The sequence below is a fragment of the Miscanthus floridulus genome, chromosome 15 (assembly GCF_019320115.1).
Source record: "Miscanthus floridulus cultivar M001 chromosome 15, ASM1932011v1, whole genome shotgun sequence".
NCBI lineage: Eukaryota > Viridiplantae > Streptophyta > Magnoliopsida > Poales > Poaceae > Miscanthus > Miscanthus floridulus.
Genome location: NC_089594.1, coordinates 65,029,421 through 65,043,309, shown reverse-complemented (window position 1 = coordinate 65,043,309; position 13,889 = coordinate 65,029,421).

Here is a 13,889-nt window from a genome sequence, read left to right as displayed (position 1 = left end):
GATGAGGATGAAAGGGTAGGCAGTCGCTCCCCGCCCCATGAGGGGGCAGGCGACGCCACACCTCCACGCGTCGAGCCCCCAGCAGCACGGAACAAGAACCCCGCCCCTAAGGAACTTCGACGCCTAGACCTGGACCAGCTCTATGAGCTTCAGGCCAAGGTCGAACAAGACTGACTCCTTCTATAGCAGCTCTGAGGCACTCTCGAGCAAGAGCAGCGGGGTCACGGTGATGGCGGAGTAGCCCGGTAGAGGGCTCATGACTTCAACCACCGCATCAACAACGACGAAGGGGGTGAGCAACCCCCTATCTTCAATCGTGCTAGCCAGAACGTCGTGGTAGCAGCGATGCTACTCTGGACAATGCCTGAGCCCTCTACCTCGAAGGGGCGACGGGTCCACGACGAGCTCTGAGACCTCCTCGAGACCGCCGCGGTATAGTAGGCCGAAAGTTCCACCTCTCGACGGTGTGGGGGCACCTCGGAACTACCCGCGGCACCGCCTCGGCAGGATAGAGAGGCCTCGATTCATCCCAAGCCTGCTCGGACACCGATAGCCAACAAGGCCCCCTCGGTGCATGATCGCCTCTGCAACCGACGTGAGGCACAAGGTGACCATGATGTGGCCAGCAGGCGACGGTGCCACAACAATGATGGGCCCGCCCAAGGCTACCACCCGCACCGAGGCGGTCACTATGACAGTGGGGAGGACCGCAGTCCTTCTCCTAGGCCACCTGGCCCTCAAGTCTTCAGTAAGGCCATCCGCGGCGCCCACTTCCTGGCTCAGTTTTGGCAACCGACCAACCTCTCAAAGTACAGCAGTGAGACCAACCCTGAGCTATGGCTGGCCGATTACTGCCTAGCTTGTCAGCTAGGCGGCGCAGACGATGCCCTGCTCATCATCCGCAACCTCCCCTTGTTCCTGTCAGACTCGACATGAGCCTGGCTCAAACACCTCCCTCCCTTGCAGATCAACAACTGGCGTGACTTGGTAAAGGTCTTTGTCGGGAATTTCTAGGGCACATACGTGCGCCCCGGGAATTCCTGGGACCTCAAGAGTTATCGCCAGAGGCCGAACGAGTCTCTCTGAGACTTCATCCGACGCTTCTCCAAGCAATGCACCGAGTTGCCCAGCGTCGATGACTCAGAAATTGTCTAGGCGTTCCTCTCTGGCACCTCCTGCCAAGACCTGGTCTGAGTGTTAGGCCAGAATGTATCGACCACGGCGGCCGCGCTCCTCGACATCGCCACCAACTTCGCCTCGGGTGAAGAGGCTATCAGGGCCATCTTCCCCGACAATGATGCCAAGGGGAAGCGGAGGGACGAGGCCCCTGGGGCCTCACCCCCCCACCTCCCCAAGAAAAAGAAAAAGGGTTGCCAGGGGAAGCAGGAGGTCCTCGAGGCCGATCTAGTCATGGCCGCAGATCGCAAGAATCCCCGAGGCCCGCCAGAGGTCCTGGGCTCTTCGACGATATGCTTAAGAAGCCCTGCCCTTACCACGAGGGCCCGGTGAAGCACACCCTCGAAGAGTGCACCATGCTCTGGTGTTACTATGCCAAGCCCGGGCTCCCCAACAATGATGCCAAGAAGAAGGGCGCCGGCGATAGGGACAATGACAAGGACGATGGGTTCCCCGAGGTGCACAATGCCTTCATGATCTTTGGTGGGCCTTTAGCGTGCCTCACGATGCGTCAGTGAAAGAAGGAGCGCCGGGAGGTCTTCTCGGTTGAGGTGGCCACTCCCCGGTACCTCGACTAGTCTCGGGAGGCGATCACCTTCGATCGGGATGACCACCCCAATTATGTCCCAAACCCTAGGTAGTGCCCACTCGTCGTCGACCCAATCATCAGCAACACCCGGCTCACCAAGGTGTTGATGGACAGAGGTAGCAGTCTCAACATCCTCTACGCCAACACCCTGGAGCTTCTGGAGCTCGACCAGTCACGGCTCCGAGGCAATGCCGCGCCCTTCCATGGCATCGTGCCAGGGAAGCGCACGCGACCCCTCGGGCGCATCGACTTGTCCGTCTGCTTCAGCACTCCCTCCAACTACCGCAAGGAGGTCCTCACCTTCGAGGTGGTTGGGTTCAAGGGAACCTATCACACCATCCTAGGGCGCCCATGCTACGCCAAGTTCATGGTGATCCCCAACTACACCTACCTCAAGCTCAAGATACCGGGCCCCAACGGCGTCATCACTGTCGAGTCCACGTACGAGCATGCATACGACTACGATGTTGAATGCATTGAGTACGCCGAGGCTCTTGCGGAGGCCGAGACCCTCATCGTCAACCTTGACCGACTAGGTAGCGAGGCGCCCGACTCCAAGCATCGTGCTGGGACTTTCGAGCCCACAGAGGCCGTCAAGCTTGTCTCGGTCGACCCCACCTGCTCCAACGATCGAGCGCTAAGGATCAGCGCCACCCTCGACAACAAATAGGAAGTCATGCTCGTCGACTTTCTTCGCGCGAATGCCGACGTATTCGCGTGGAGTCCCTCGAACATGCCGAGCATACCAAGGGAGGTCGCCGAGCATGCCTTGGACATCCGGGCTGGCTCCAGACCGATGAAGCAGCGCCTACACCGATTCAACGAGGAAATGCGCAGGGCCATTGGCGAGGAGGTGCAGAAGCTTTTGGCGGCCATATTCATCAAGGAAGTGTCCCATCTAGAGTGGTTAGCTAATCCTATATTAGTTAAGAAGAAAAATGGGAAGTGGAGGATGTGTATAGACTACACCAGTTTGAATAAAGCATGTCCAAAAGTCCCATTCCCATTACCTTGAATCGACCAAATCGTTGACTCCACTACGGGATGCAAAACCCTATCTTTCCTTGATGCGTATTCCGGTTACCATCAAATCAAGATGAAAGAATCCGACCAGCTCGCGACTTCTTTCATCACCCCATTCAACATGTACTACTATATGACTATGCCATTCGGCCTCAGAAATGCAGGGCCACACACCAGCGGGCATGACCCAGGTCTTTGGCGAGCACATTGGGCGAACCGTCGAGGCCTACGTGGATGATATCATGGTCAAGTCTAGGAAGGCCAGTGATCTCATCGATGACTTAGAGATAGCCTTCAAATGCCTTAGAGAGAATGGCATCAAGCTCAACCCCAAGAAGTGTGTCTTCGGAGTCCCCCGAGGCATGCTCTTGGGATTCATAGTCTCAGAGCGTGGCATCGAGGCCAACCCAGAGAAGGTCTCGGCTGTGACCAACATGGGATCAATCCGAGACCTTAAGGGAGTGCAGAGGGTTATGGGATGCCTTGTGGCCCTGAGCCGCTTCATCTCACGCCTTAGTGAAAAAGGCTTGCCTCTGTACCGCCTCTTGAGAAAATCTGAACGCTTTTCTTGGACCTCCGAGGCCAAAGAAGTCCTCACCAAGCTCAAGGCACTGCTCACCAATCCTCCCATCCTGGTGCCGCTAACCAAGGGCGAGGCCCTCTTACTCTACGTTGCCACAACGACCCAAGTGGTCAGCGCGGCCGTAGTGGCTGAGAGGCAGGAAGAGGGGCATGCTCTACCCATCCAATGACCTGTTTACTTCATTAGCGAGGTGCTCTCCGAGACTAAGACGCGCTACCCCACATCCAGAAGCTGATCTACGCCATAGTCTTGGCTCAACGCAAGCTACGTCACTACTTCGAGTCCCACCCAGTGACCGTGGTGTCGTCTTTCCCTCTGGGAGAGATAATCCAGAACCGGAGGCCTCGGGTAGAATAGCCAAGTGGGCCGTCGAACTCATGGGGGAAGCCCTATCTTTTGTGCCTCGAAAAGCAATTAAATCCCAGGTCTTGGCCGATTTTGTGGCTGAGTGGACCGACACCCAACTGCCACCTGCTCAGGTCCAGGCAGAATGCTGGACCATGTACTTTGACGGGTCCCTGATGAAGACCGGGGTAGGTGCAGGTCTGCTCTTCATCTCACCCCTCGAAGTGCGCCTGCGCTACATGATCCAACTCCACTTCGCCGCCTCCAACAACGCAGCCGAGTATGAAGCCCTCGTCAATGGCTTGTAGATCGCCATCGAACTTTGAGTACGGCGTCTCGACATACAGGGCAATTCATAGCTCATCGTCGATCAAGTGATGAAGGAGTTGAACTGCCATGACCCCAAAATGGAAGCGTACTGCAAGTTGGTACGTCACCTAGAAGATAAGTTCGATGGCCTCAAACTCAACCACATTGAGTGAAAATTCAACAAGGCCGCAGACGAACTGGCAAAGATGGCGTTGGCATGGGCCCCGGTCCCCCCGAACATCTTCGCTAGAGACCTCCACAAGCCTTCAATTGACTATGCCTCAGTGGCGGAAGAGGGCCCACCGGTCGAGCCCACCGCAGGGCCCGAGGCCCCCTCTATCACCGAGACCCCTGCGGCCGAGCCTGAGGCCATGGAAATCAAAGCGGAGCCTCCCGAGGCTGACTAGGGCATGGACTAGCGAGTCCCATTCCTTGATTGCCTCATTTGAGGAGAGCTTCCTACAGATAGGACCAAAGCCCGATGGCTTGCGCATCGAGCCAAAACTTACGTCCTTAGCAACGGTGAGTTGTACAGGCGAAGCCCATCTGGCGTCCTCCAATGGTGCATCGCCACCGAGGCAGGCCAAGCCCTACTTTGGGACTTGCACACGGGAGCCTACGGGGCACCATGCAGCGCCTCGAATGCTCATCGGAAATGCCTTCCACCAAGGGTTCTACTAGCCAACGGCGGTTGCTGACGCCACCAAGCTGGTACGCTCCTACGAGGGATGCTAGTACTATGCGCGGCAGACGCACCTCCTAGCCCAAGCCCTCCAAACCATCCCCGTTACATGGCCATTCGCCGTATGGGGGCTAGACATGGTTGGGCCTCTATAGAAGGCCCCTAGGGGCTATACCCATTTGCTGATAGCTATTAACAAGTTCTCCAAGTAGATCAAGGCTCGTCTGATCACTCGAATCAAATCCGAGCAAGCGGTGCAGTTCTTCACTGATATCATCCATAGGTTCGGGGTTCCAAACACCATCATCACTGACAATGGGACACAATTCACCGGCCACAAGTTCCTGACGTTCTGCGACGACCACCACATCCATGTGGCCTGGTCGGCTGTAGGACATCCTAGGACAAATGGCCAAGTAGAACATGCCAACGGCATGATCCTACAGGGTCTCAAGCCAAGAATATACAACCGGTTGAAGAAATTTGGCAAGAAATGGCTTGCCGAACTCCCGTCGGTCATCTGGAGCCTAAGGAACACTTCGAGCCGAGCCACGGGGTTCACACTATTCTTCCTAGTCTATGGAGCCGAGGCCATCATCCCCACTAACTTGGAGTACGGTTCCCCGAGGCTACAGGCCTACAACGAGCAAAGCAACCGCACTGCCCACGAGGACGCCCTCGACCAACTAGAGGAAGCCCGAGACATTGCGCTGCTACACTCGGCCAAGTACTAGCAAGCCCTACGATGCTATCAAGCCTAGCACATTCAAAGCCGGGACCTGAAAGTGGGCGACCTGGTGCTGAGACTGAGGCAGAGCAATAAGGGCTGCCACAAGCTGACCCTGCCATGGGAAGGGCCGTACATCGTTGCCCAAGTGCTAAAGCCCAGGACCTACAAGCTAGCCAATGAGAAGGGCGAAATCCTCACCAACTCTTGGAACATAGAACAGCTATGTCGCTTCTACCCTTAAATTCCTAAGCATTGTATACATTGTTTCTCAAAATACAATAAAGAAGTGTTCTTTAGTTGTTCTAATTTTTTGAGAAACCCCTCGAGCCCATCGATGGGGGATCGGCGTTACGATAACGCTATAAGGGAGACTCGGCTCTGCCTCTACAGAACCGAGCCTCCCTCGAGGGCTAGAAGGGGGACCCCCCTAAGTCCCAGACACTGTTTTTAGTCGTTTTTCAAAAAAAAATCTACGCCAAACTCTCTCGCGTACTCTGACAAATTGATTATAAAAAACCTAAGGACTGAAGGTCTGTCTCAGGGCCAAAAGGCCGGTCGAGCCACGAGACGGCCTACGCCTCTGGGCTATGGCAACTCCCCCACCACCTTTTGCTTGAAGGGCAGCTTAGGCTCTGAGGATGTTTTTTGCAAGAGATATGTTCAAAGACGAGACAGAGGGCAGAGGCTCAGAAATACAATAAAAACAATTAAAAAGCATATACACACAAGTACTTTAAAAGGCCTCGACGGCCACAAGCGTCATGGCACAATGATGTAAGTCCTAATCTATTTACATGGCCCCTTTGGCCCAGGTCAAAACTCAGGGTCGCCAGCGTCGGCGATCGGCGTAGGAGGAACCACCTCCTCTTCGAACAACTTGGCTAGTGCCGTGCCAGGGGCCTCAGCTGCCTCCACCAGCTTCATGACCTCCTCCTCGGCCTTCTTGTCATCCTCAGCCATGACACAACTGTCACTGATGGCCTCAAGGTTGATGCTGGTGTAGTGCGAGGAGACGATAGCCAGGGTGCGCTTGATGCCCGTATGCAGCACCCCCCGGAGCCGCTCATGGACTTGGCCGCTCAACGTGATCAAGCGGCTCCTGAGGGAGCTGCCCGACTCGACCCCCCAACCTCTAGGGCCTCGCAGGTGGTACGGGTGGCGCTCTGCGGTGCATTGTGCTCCCAGATCTCGGCCTCGAGCACTGCCTGCACTGCGACGGAGGCCTCGGCTGCCCAGGAGGTCTCCTTCTCGAACCCTACACCAAGACAAGCGGGATGGGGTTAAGCACGAAAGAAAACAAGCTGAACAGGGGCGCAAGCCTATGAGACTCACCCTTGGCTTTCTCCCTCCAGTTTTGGACCTCGACCCAAGAGGCCTTGGCCGCCCTGGAAGCCTCCCTCTCTAGCTCTACGTCACATCGGGGAGTTAGGGGTCGAACGTAAGAAAAATAAATAAAATAAGGGGCGTGGCTCAATAGGACTCACCCTCGGCCTTTTCCTTCCAGGCTAAGGCCTCGGCCTAGGAGGCCTTGGCCACCTTGACAGCCTCCGCTAGGGCACCTTTCGTCAGCAGGTGCGCGCCCTGCTCCGCCTCCAACTACTTGACGATGGCCTTGGCAGAGGCCGCCTCTTGTTCGGCCTGGGACTTGAAGGTGTCCCGCTCACCGGCCACTCGGGTTAGCTCCTCCTCCAGCTCCTTGATCTGCACCGCCAAAGGGGCGGCCTGCTCCCGAGCCATGGCTGCCTCGGCCTTCATGTCAGCACAGCAAAGGTGGATGTCCTCCACCTCCGTGCTCCACGCCGATAGAAGCTCATTAGCATTGGTGAGCAGGTCCTTCTGCTACCGGAGCTAGTCCTAGACATCCCTCTCCTGCTGGAGGAACATTGACTTCCCGAGGGACCGGGCCTCGAGCTCCTAGATAGGCAGAATAAACGTCAAGCACTATGAGAAAACTCGAGAAAAAGACGACAAAGCACAAGAAAAGAAAGCGCGTACCTGGGCAACGCCGGGCAGGTTGTCAGCCATGATGGACAGCGCTGTCCACAGTGACCGCTCTGCCAGCCGGCAGAATTGCTCAAGGGAGTCCCAGTGCCCCCCTCATCCGCATCCTCGAGGGCGAACAGAGGCTCCCCCTCAGGGTCGTCCCGGCTCCGCCACAAGACACGCGGGCTATCCCACCCACGGGGCTCGAGTCGTACCCGGACGAGGGCCGAGCTCCCCTCACCAGAAGTTAGAGCTGGCTGCTCTATGGTGCTGGCCACCTCGGCATCTGCCACCTCCTTCCCCCGGGAAGTATCATTGGAGGAGATTGAATGAACCTCCACCTCCCGGGTGCTCTCCTACGACGACGGTGGGTCTTGGACCGGGGGCGGTGCCAAAGCTTGCCCCACCTCTGTCTCCACATCCTGGGCCACCGACTTCACCGTGCCCAAGCCGGCCTCTACCACCTTGGCCTCGGTGGTCCCGGGAGCTCCAGCCTCTGCCACCTTGGCCTCGGTGGTCCTGGGAGCCCCGGCGTCCGCCACCTCAGCTTTGGAAGCCCTAGAAGCCCCGGCCTCCACCACCTCGGCCTTGGAGGTCCTAGGGGCCTCAGCCTCTCCCTCGATGGCCTCAGCGACTCAAGGTGCCTCAGCTTCACCTAACTCGAGGGCCCTAGCCTCACGGGGCATAGGCACCTCCTCCCCCGCCTACTTCATGGCCGCCTCGGTAGCCTCTCCTTAGGTGACCAGCTCCTTCAGGTCGGCCCTGGCCAACGCCGCACCACGCTGCATGGCGGCCTGCGCGTCCACCACCCATCGGGCGGTAGAGCTGGTGCTCACCTTGAGTGCCTTATGTGGCGCCAGGGTAGGCGCCTCCGCCTGACGCTTTTGGCTAAAGACAAAACACTCACAAGGTCAGCATATGACCAAAGAACGAGTGGGAGATGCTGCAAACTCCACTGACAAAACACTTACCTTAAATGGGGAAGCAATAGCTTCCACACCGTGTCCCTCGTCCTCGGCAACGGCGGTGGCGGCGGCGGTGGCACGGCCATGTATCGGTCGGCCCTCGCCGGACTCCAATGCCCCCTCGGCCCTCTACAGAGGTAGTTGGGTCTCCCCCACCGTCGCCTGCTCCACCTCCATCGTCAAGCCCATCGGGCTGATGGCGTGCTTCCTCGATGCCCGTGTCTCGGGCGTGTCGGCCTTGGCCCTAGGGCGGTCGATCGCTAGCCCCGAGGCACCCTCTCCTCCTCCTCCTAGAGACACTAGGCCACTCGTCGATGCCCTAGGTGTCATCTCCCTAACGTCAGGGAGATGGTCCAGGGGACCCGCCCCACCTTGCTCTCGTCGTCATCGCTCGAAGAATCCATTGACGACGATGATGGAGATGGCTCCTCTGGGAGACCGTCGTGCCTCTATTGCCGACGACGTTTCTCCAGCTCGTCACGCTCAAGGCTCTTCCTCTTGCGCCTTGCCTCCTCAGCGTCCTTTCGCTCCTTATACGCCTCGGCGTGCGCCCTATTCTCTGCTTGCCGCTCTGAGTCCTCGAGAACGAGTGGCGGGGAGGCTCGCACATCCCTCATCCCCTGCAGGAACGGCAAACGCAAATAAAGGAACAGATTGAAAACATAAGGAGCAAGGAGGCCTCGGGGGCCACAGCAACGCGTGACTCACCATAGAGATGTACCCCCATGACGGGCGCATCGGGAATGGGGTCAGATCACTGCTCCTCTGCCGCCCCTCCATCGTCTCTCTCACCTGACGCAGAATCTCCTCGTCGGAAAGGGCAACGACGGACAACCGGATGCCGTCGATCGGCTCACCCGGTGTCATCTCAAGCAGGCGTTGCCGCCGAGCCATCAGTAGAGCACCCTCTGGCGATGGAAGGCTGCCATGACCACGGTCGTCGTAAGGCCATGGCTACGTAGCCTCTCCAGCGCCCTCAGGAGCGGCTGCAGCTTGGACTGATCAGCCAACGGGACATCGTACCTCCACCTCTCCGGCTAGCTCTCCACGACCCGCCCGGTATAGGGGGGAAGCCCGTCGTCATCATTGTGGAGGTAGAACCAGCTGTTGTACCAATGGCGGTTGGACGACGTGAGCTGGGCCGAGATGTAGAAGGGCTGCCAGTCTTGGCGCACTTGGAGAGTGCAGCCGCCGGCCCTCAACGCCTTCCGCGTGCCTGTCGTGCCCACCGGCTTGGTGGTGAGCCCCACCCGAAAGAAGTGGAGCCACAGCTCCCAGTGGGGGACAATGCCCAGGTACCCCTCGCAGACGACGACGAAGATGGCCGCCTGCGCAATGGAGTTGGGGTTGAAGTTGTGGAGCTCCACGCCGTAGTAATGCAGGAGCGCCCGCATGAACCGGTCCGCCGGCAAGCCGAGGCCGCGCTCGTGGAAGGCCATGAAGCTCACGATGTAGCCATCACGTGGCCTCGGCTTTGACTCGTTCCCCGAAGCAATCCACTTTGGTCTGTTGGGGTCGGTGACTGGGCGGAGGAGACCATTGTCGACGAGCGACTGCAGCGTCGCCGCGGACATGTCGGACGAACCCCAAGGATCCGCCTGGAGGACAACGGCGCCGTTGGCCATGGGTGCGGTGGAGAATGTGGCTACAGCAGTAAGGCGTGCTCTCGCTATCTCTCTCTCTCTCTCTCTCTCTCCTTTCCTCCCCCTTCTCCCTTCTTCTCCCCGGTGCTCTCTTCCTCTGTTGTTAGCAACCGCTCGAGGGCAGAAAGGGCGAACACAGGCGAAAAAGGTAAGGAGGGGCAGGGCGTGGCTCATCACGTATTTATGAGGGAGGAAAGAAGGCAAAACGGGCGGGCAACAAAACTGGGAAAGTTTCTCTCAGATCTAGCGTAGTTAATCCAGATCCGACCAAACCACCCATGCGTCCACCTTTTTCTTATTAACCGCACGCACACAGTAACGTCCCATCCGTAGACGTCACGTCGCATTCGACCGCAGGCACGGTAGGCACCGTTCCGTCTCCTCGAGGAACTGCCTCAAAAGGCGCACCCGCCATCATCAGCCGATGGGAAGGGAATATCCCCCACCCGATTCCTTTCAGACTAAGGAACTAGGCACCGAGCCCGTTACGGTCCAGGGGTTCGAAGGCTGGGCCCCCGAGGGTCTCGACAGTCGCCCCAGGAGAAACAGAGTCAGGGATGACTATCGACGAGCCCGTACATGGCCAAGGGCCAAGCGAGCAATTGCTTGGGATGCCCTAAGTCATGTCCGAGACCGGCAGGGAGGTCTCTGAATGGGATCCCACCGCAGGGAGGCATCGAGCCCCCGGGGCCAATCGGATGGCCCTGGGACCCACTAGAGAAGCCCCCTAGTACTTTTGGAGCGTGTCTCTGGACCGCTAGCTGACCCCTATCGAATGGGGCACGGGCCTCCACTCAGACTTACCCGGTAACAGCTCACCGGAGGTGTCACTGCTCGCCCACCGAGGGTAGCCTGGCATACTCCACCCCTCCTTCCGAACAAAAAGGATGCGCGAGGGCCGCATAAAAAAGACAAGGAAACTCCTGATCGCCCTTTTGCTCTGAGCAGAGGCTCGGGGGGCTCTTCCTGCAACCAAGCCGAGGCCCAGCGACCCGAACTCACCCTCGGGGGCTCGGCAAACGCGATAAAACCCCTCACTCAACATGAAAAAAGCCCCTGGAGGAGTAAATCCACTCCTCCAGGGCCTCGAGGGCTACACCTGGTGGGTGCGCTCGCGCGCACCCACCGAAGCCTCGAGTACGAAACACCATCCCGCCAGTAGTTGCCACGAGCCAAGTCTCGTCAAAACCTTAGGGAGAGCACTCGCACTCTCCCCGAGGCTCAGGGGCTACTGTCGGGTACCATAAAAAGGAGTCCCCTAAGCAAGAACCAAAAAAATTGCTTAGACCTTGTAAATATCGAAGCCAAGAGACAACCACCGGCAAACTCCCACCTTATCCGAGGCCCGGCTGGACCACCGGCCCACCTCGAACAATATTCGGGCTCACCCGAAATGGGCTCGGCCCAGAACGAAACCACGAGGCCTCAGACGAGGTACCGGTTTTCTGACTCGCCCGAGGCCCCACACCACAAGGCCTCGGACGAGGTATCGATTCTCCGACTCGCCCGAGGCCCCGCGCCACGAGGCCTCGGACGAGCGCCCAGTTACCGACTCGCTCAAGGCCGGCTCGACATCAACCCCGTCATCGCCGCCTTGACCGACTTCTCTGACAGGATGTCATGTCCAACTAACACGTCCAACCACTCCCACGACGTCAGCCGAACGACGGCACGATATAGCAGAGTGGCTGACAAGACAGGAGCCACATCGACGCCATGCCATCCGGGACAGGATGGGGCAGGGGTTATAGGTCGCTGTGCTCGGCACTATGCCCACGGCTGACACCCGTGCTGCACTATGCTGCCTAACCCCTGCTCTAAGGACAGCACGGCGTGGAAAGTCAAGTCCGAGTCCCTGTAGCCTTGGAATCGACGTACAAGACCAACTGCACCCTCCGAGCCTCGGCTATCCGCTTCTAGGCTCCTGTAGCCTCGAGACTCGCGCCCACCGAGCCCCCATAATGGTTCAGCTTCTGCACCAACTGGCCCTTGGCTCTCTACGTGTCAGCACTCTATGACCGGCATGTCGTCCGCAGTACGCGCCATGCCCTGCGTCAAGATGCAGGAGCTCCCATGTCGTGCACAGGGCCAAGCTCCTGTAGCCTCAGAATCAGGGCACCCGCGCCGTCGCATCTACCCAGCCTCAACTCTCCACGCCGGTCAAACATACAGTGACCAGCACACCTCCAACAGAAGAAGGCGCGCATGCCACCATAGGAGCTCCCACGTCGCACAGGATCAGGCGTGACCGGCACGTCACTCCAGTGAACCGAGGACAAGACCGCTCCACCGACCATGCCGCCACAGTGACGAGCTGCAGGGCTTAGACATACCGCCTCTACTCACAAAACGCCACGTAGCAAATACATGTACCGCCCCTGTGCCTCCCTTCGACTATAAAAGGGAGTGACCAGGGCCGCTTCGAAGGGGGGACTCAGACGTGCAAGCAACGCACAACGCTCTGTAACACACACGCTCCCTCACCGCAAGAGATCAACATCTCAAGCAACCCACGCCACTCTACGCAGAGACCTGGGACTAGCTCCCTCTCTCGCTCAGCTTGTAAACCCCTACTACAAGCACCTCGGTGCAAGGAATACAAGATCGCTCTCTCAGACTGGACGTAGGGCACCTATTGCCTGAACCAGTATAAACCTTGTGTCTCTTTGCATCACCATCCAGGATTAGGGGCACGCAGTACACTTTCACTAGTCGGTTGAGGACCCGCCGGACCCAAAACACCGACACAATATTAATAAATAAATGGAAAAACTATCTCAAAGCTATTGTGCAAAGTATGTTGGAAGGATCAAGATGCCTAAGAGAGAGGGGGAGGAATTAAACTAATATAAAATTATCATAGAATTAAAACATATCACTTTGCCCATTTTACCCTTTTGGCTAAATAAGTGTTTCTAGCTTACCGTATAAAGTTTTGCACCCTAATTACAACCCTACTCTATCATGGCAATTCTAAGAATATAAATTGTATGAAAGTAAATGCTCTAAGTAAAGAAATGACTAGGGACACGTCGATGTTCTCCCAATGTATCGAAGAGTCGGCACTCTCCACTAGTCATTTTTAAAGCACCTGCGCAAGGGTATTACTCTCCCTTAATCCGCACAAGGATCAAATGCTATCTACGGATTGATTTTTCACCACTCTAACATGGTCAAGCATACACAACTATTTACACCATCTTGAGCCTCCCACAAGCTCCTTCGGGAGATCGCCAAGTCACTGATCGCCATCAAGCTGTCTAGGTGTTGCCGATCACCAAGAGTAACAAACACAAACTCTCACTTGACCTACTCAAGCCTAATGAGAAGAGTGGATGCACACTTGCTACTCCTTAAGCAATAATAGGGTCCTTAATCTTCAATTGGCAAACCTCAATCACTCCACTAGAGCAAAGCACTCTCTTGGATGCCCGTTTGCTGTAGTTAGAACTTCCCCCAAGAGTGCTCATAATATCAGTCCACTCACATTTTCTGCTCACCGAAAAACTCCGGTGGTGCATTTTGGATAAACACCGGAGAAATTCGGTGGCCCTCCAATGGCTAGTTACTGTACGGACTCTTTCAACGCTTACTCTGGTACTTCTCCGGTGACCCAAAAAAACTTTGTAGTCTCTGGACACTACTCCTTTCTCCAGTGAAGCTCCAGTGATACTCACCGGAGAATTCCGGTGGGTTTGGGAGCTTTATCAGTTGGTAGATTTATTTTCAAATTGACAATCACAAGTTATATTTCTCTTTGTTTTGAATCTTTCAATGTATGTGAACTATATGGATTATGAACAACATTTCTTATATTTGTGCTTTCCATGTCTTCGCCTGTACCATTTAACTATTATTTAG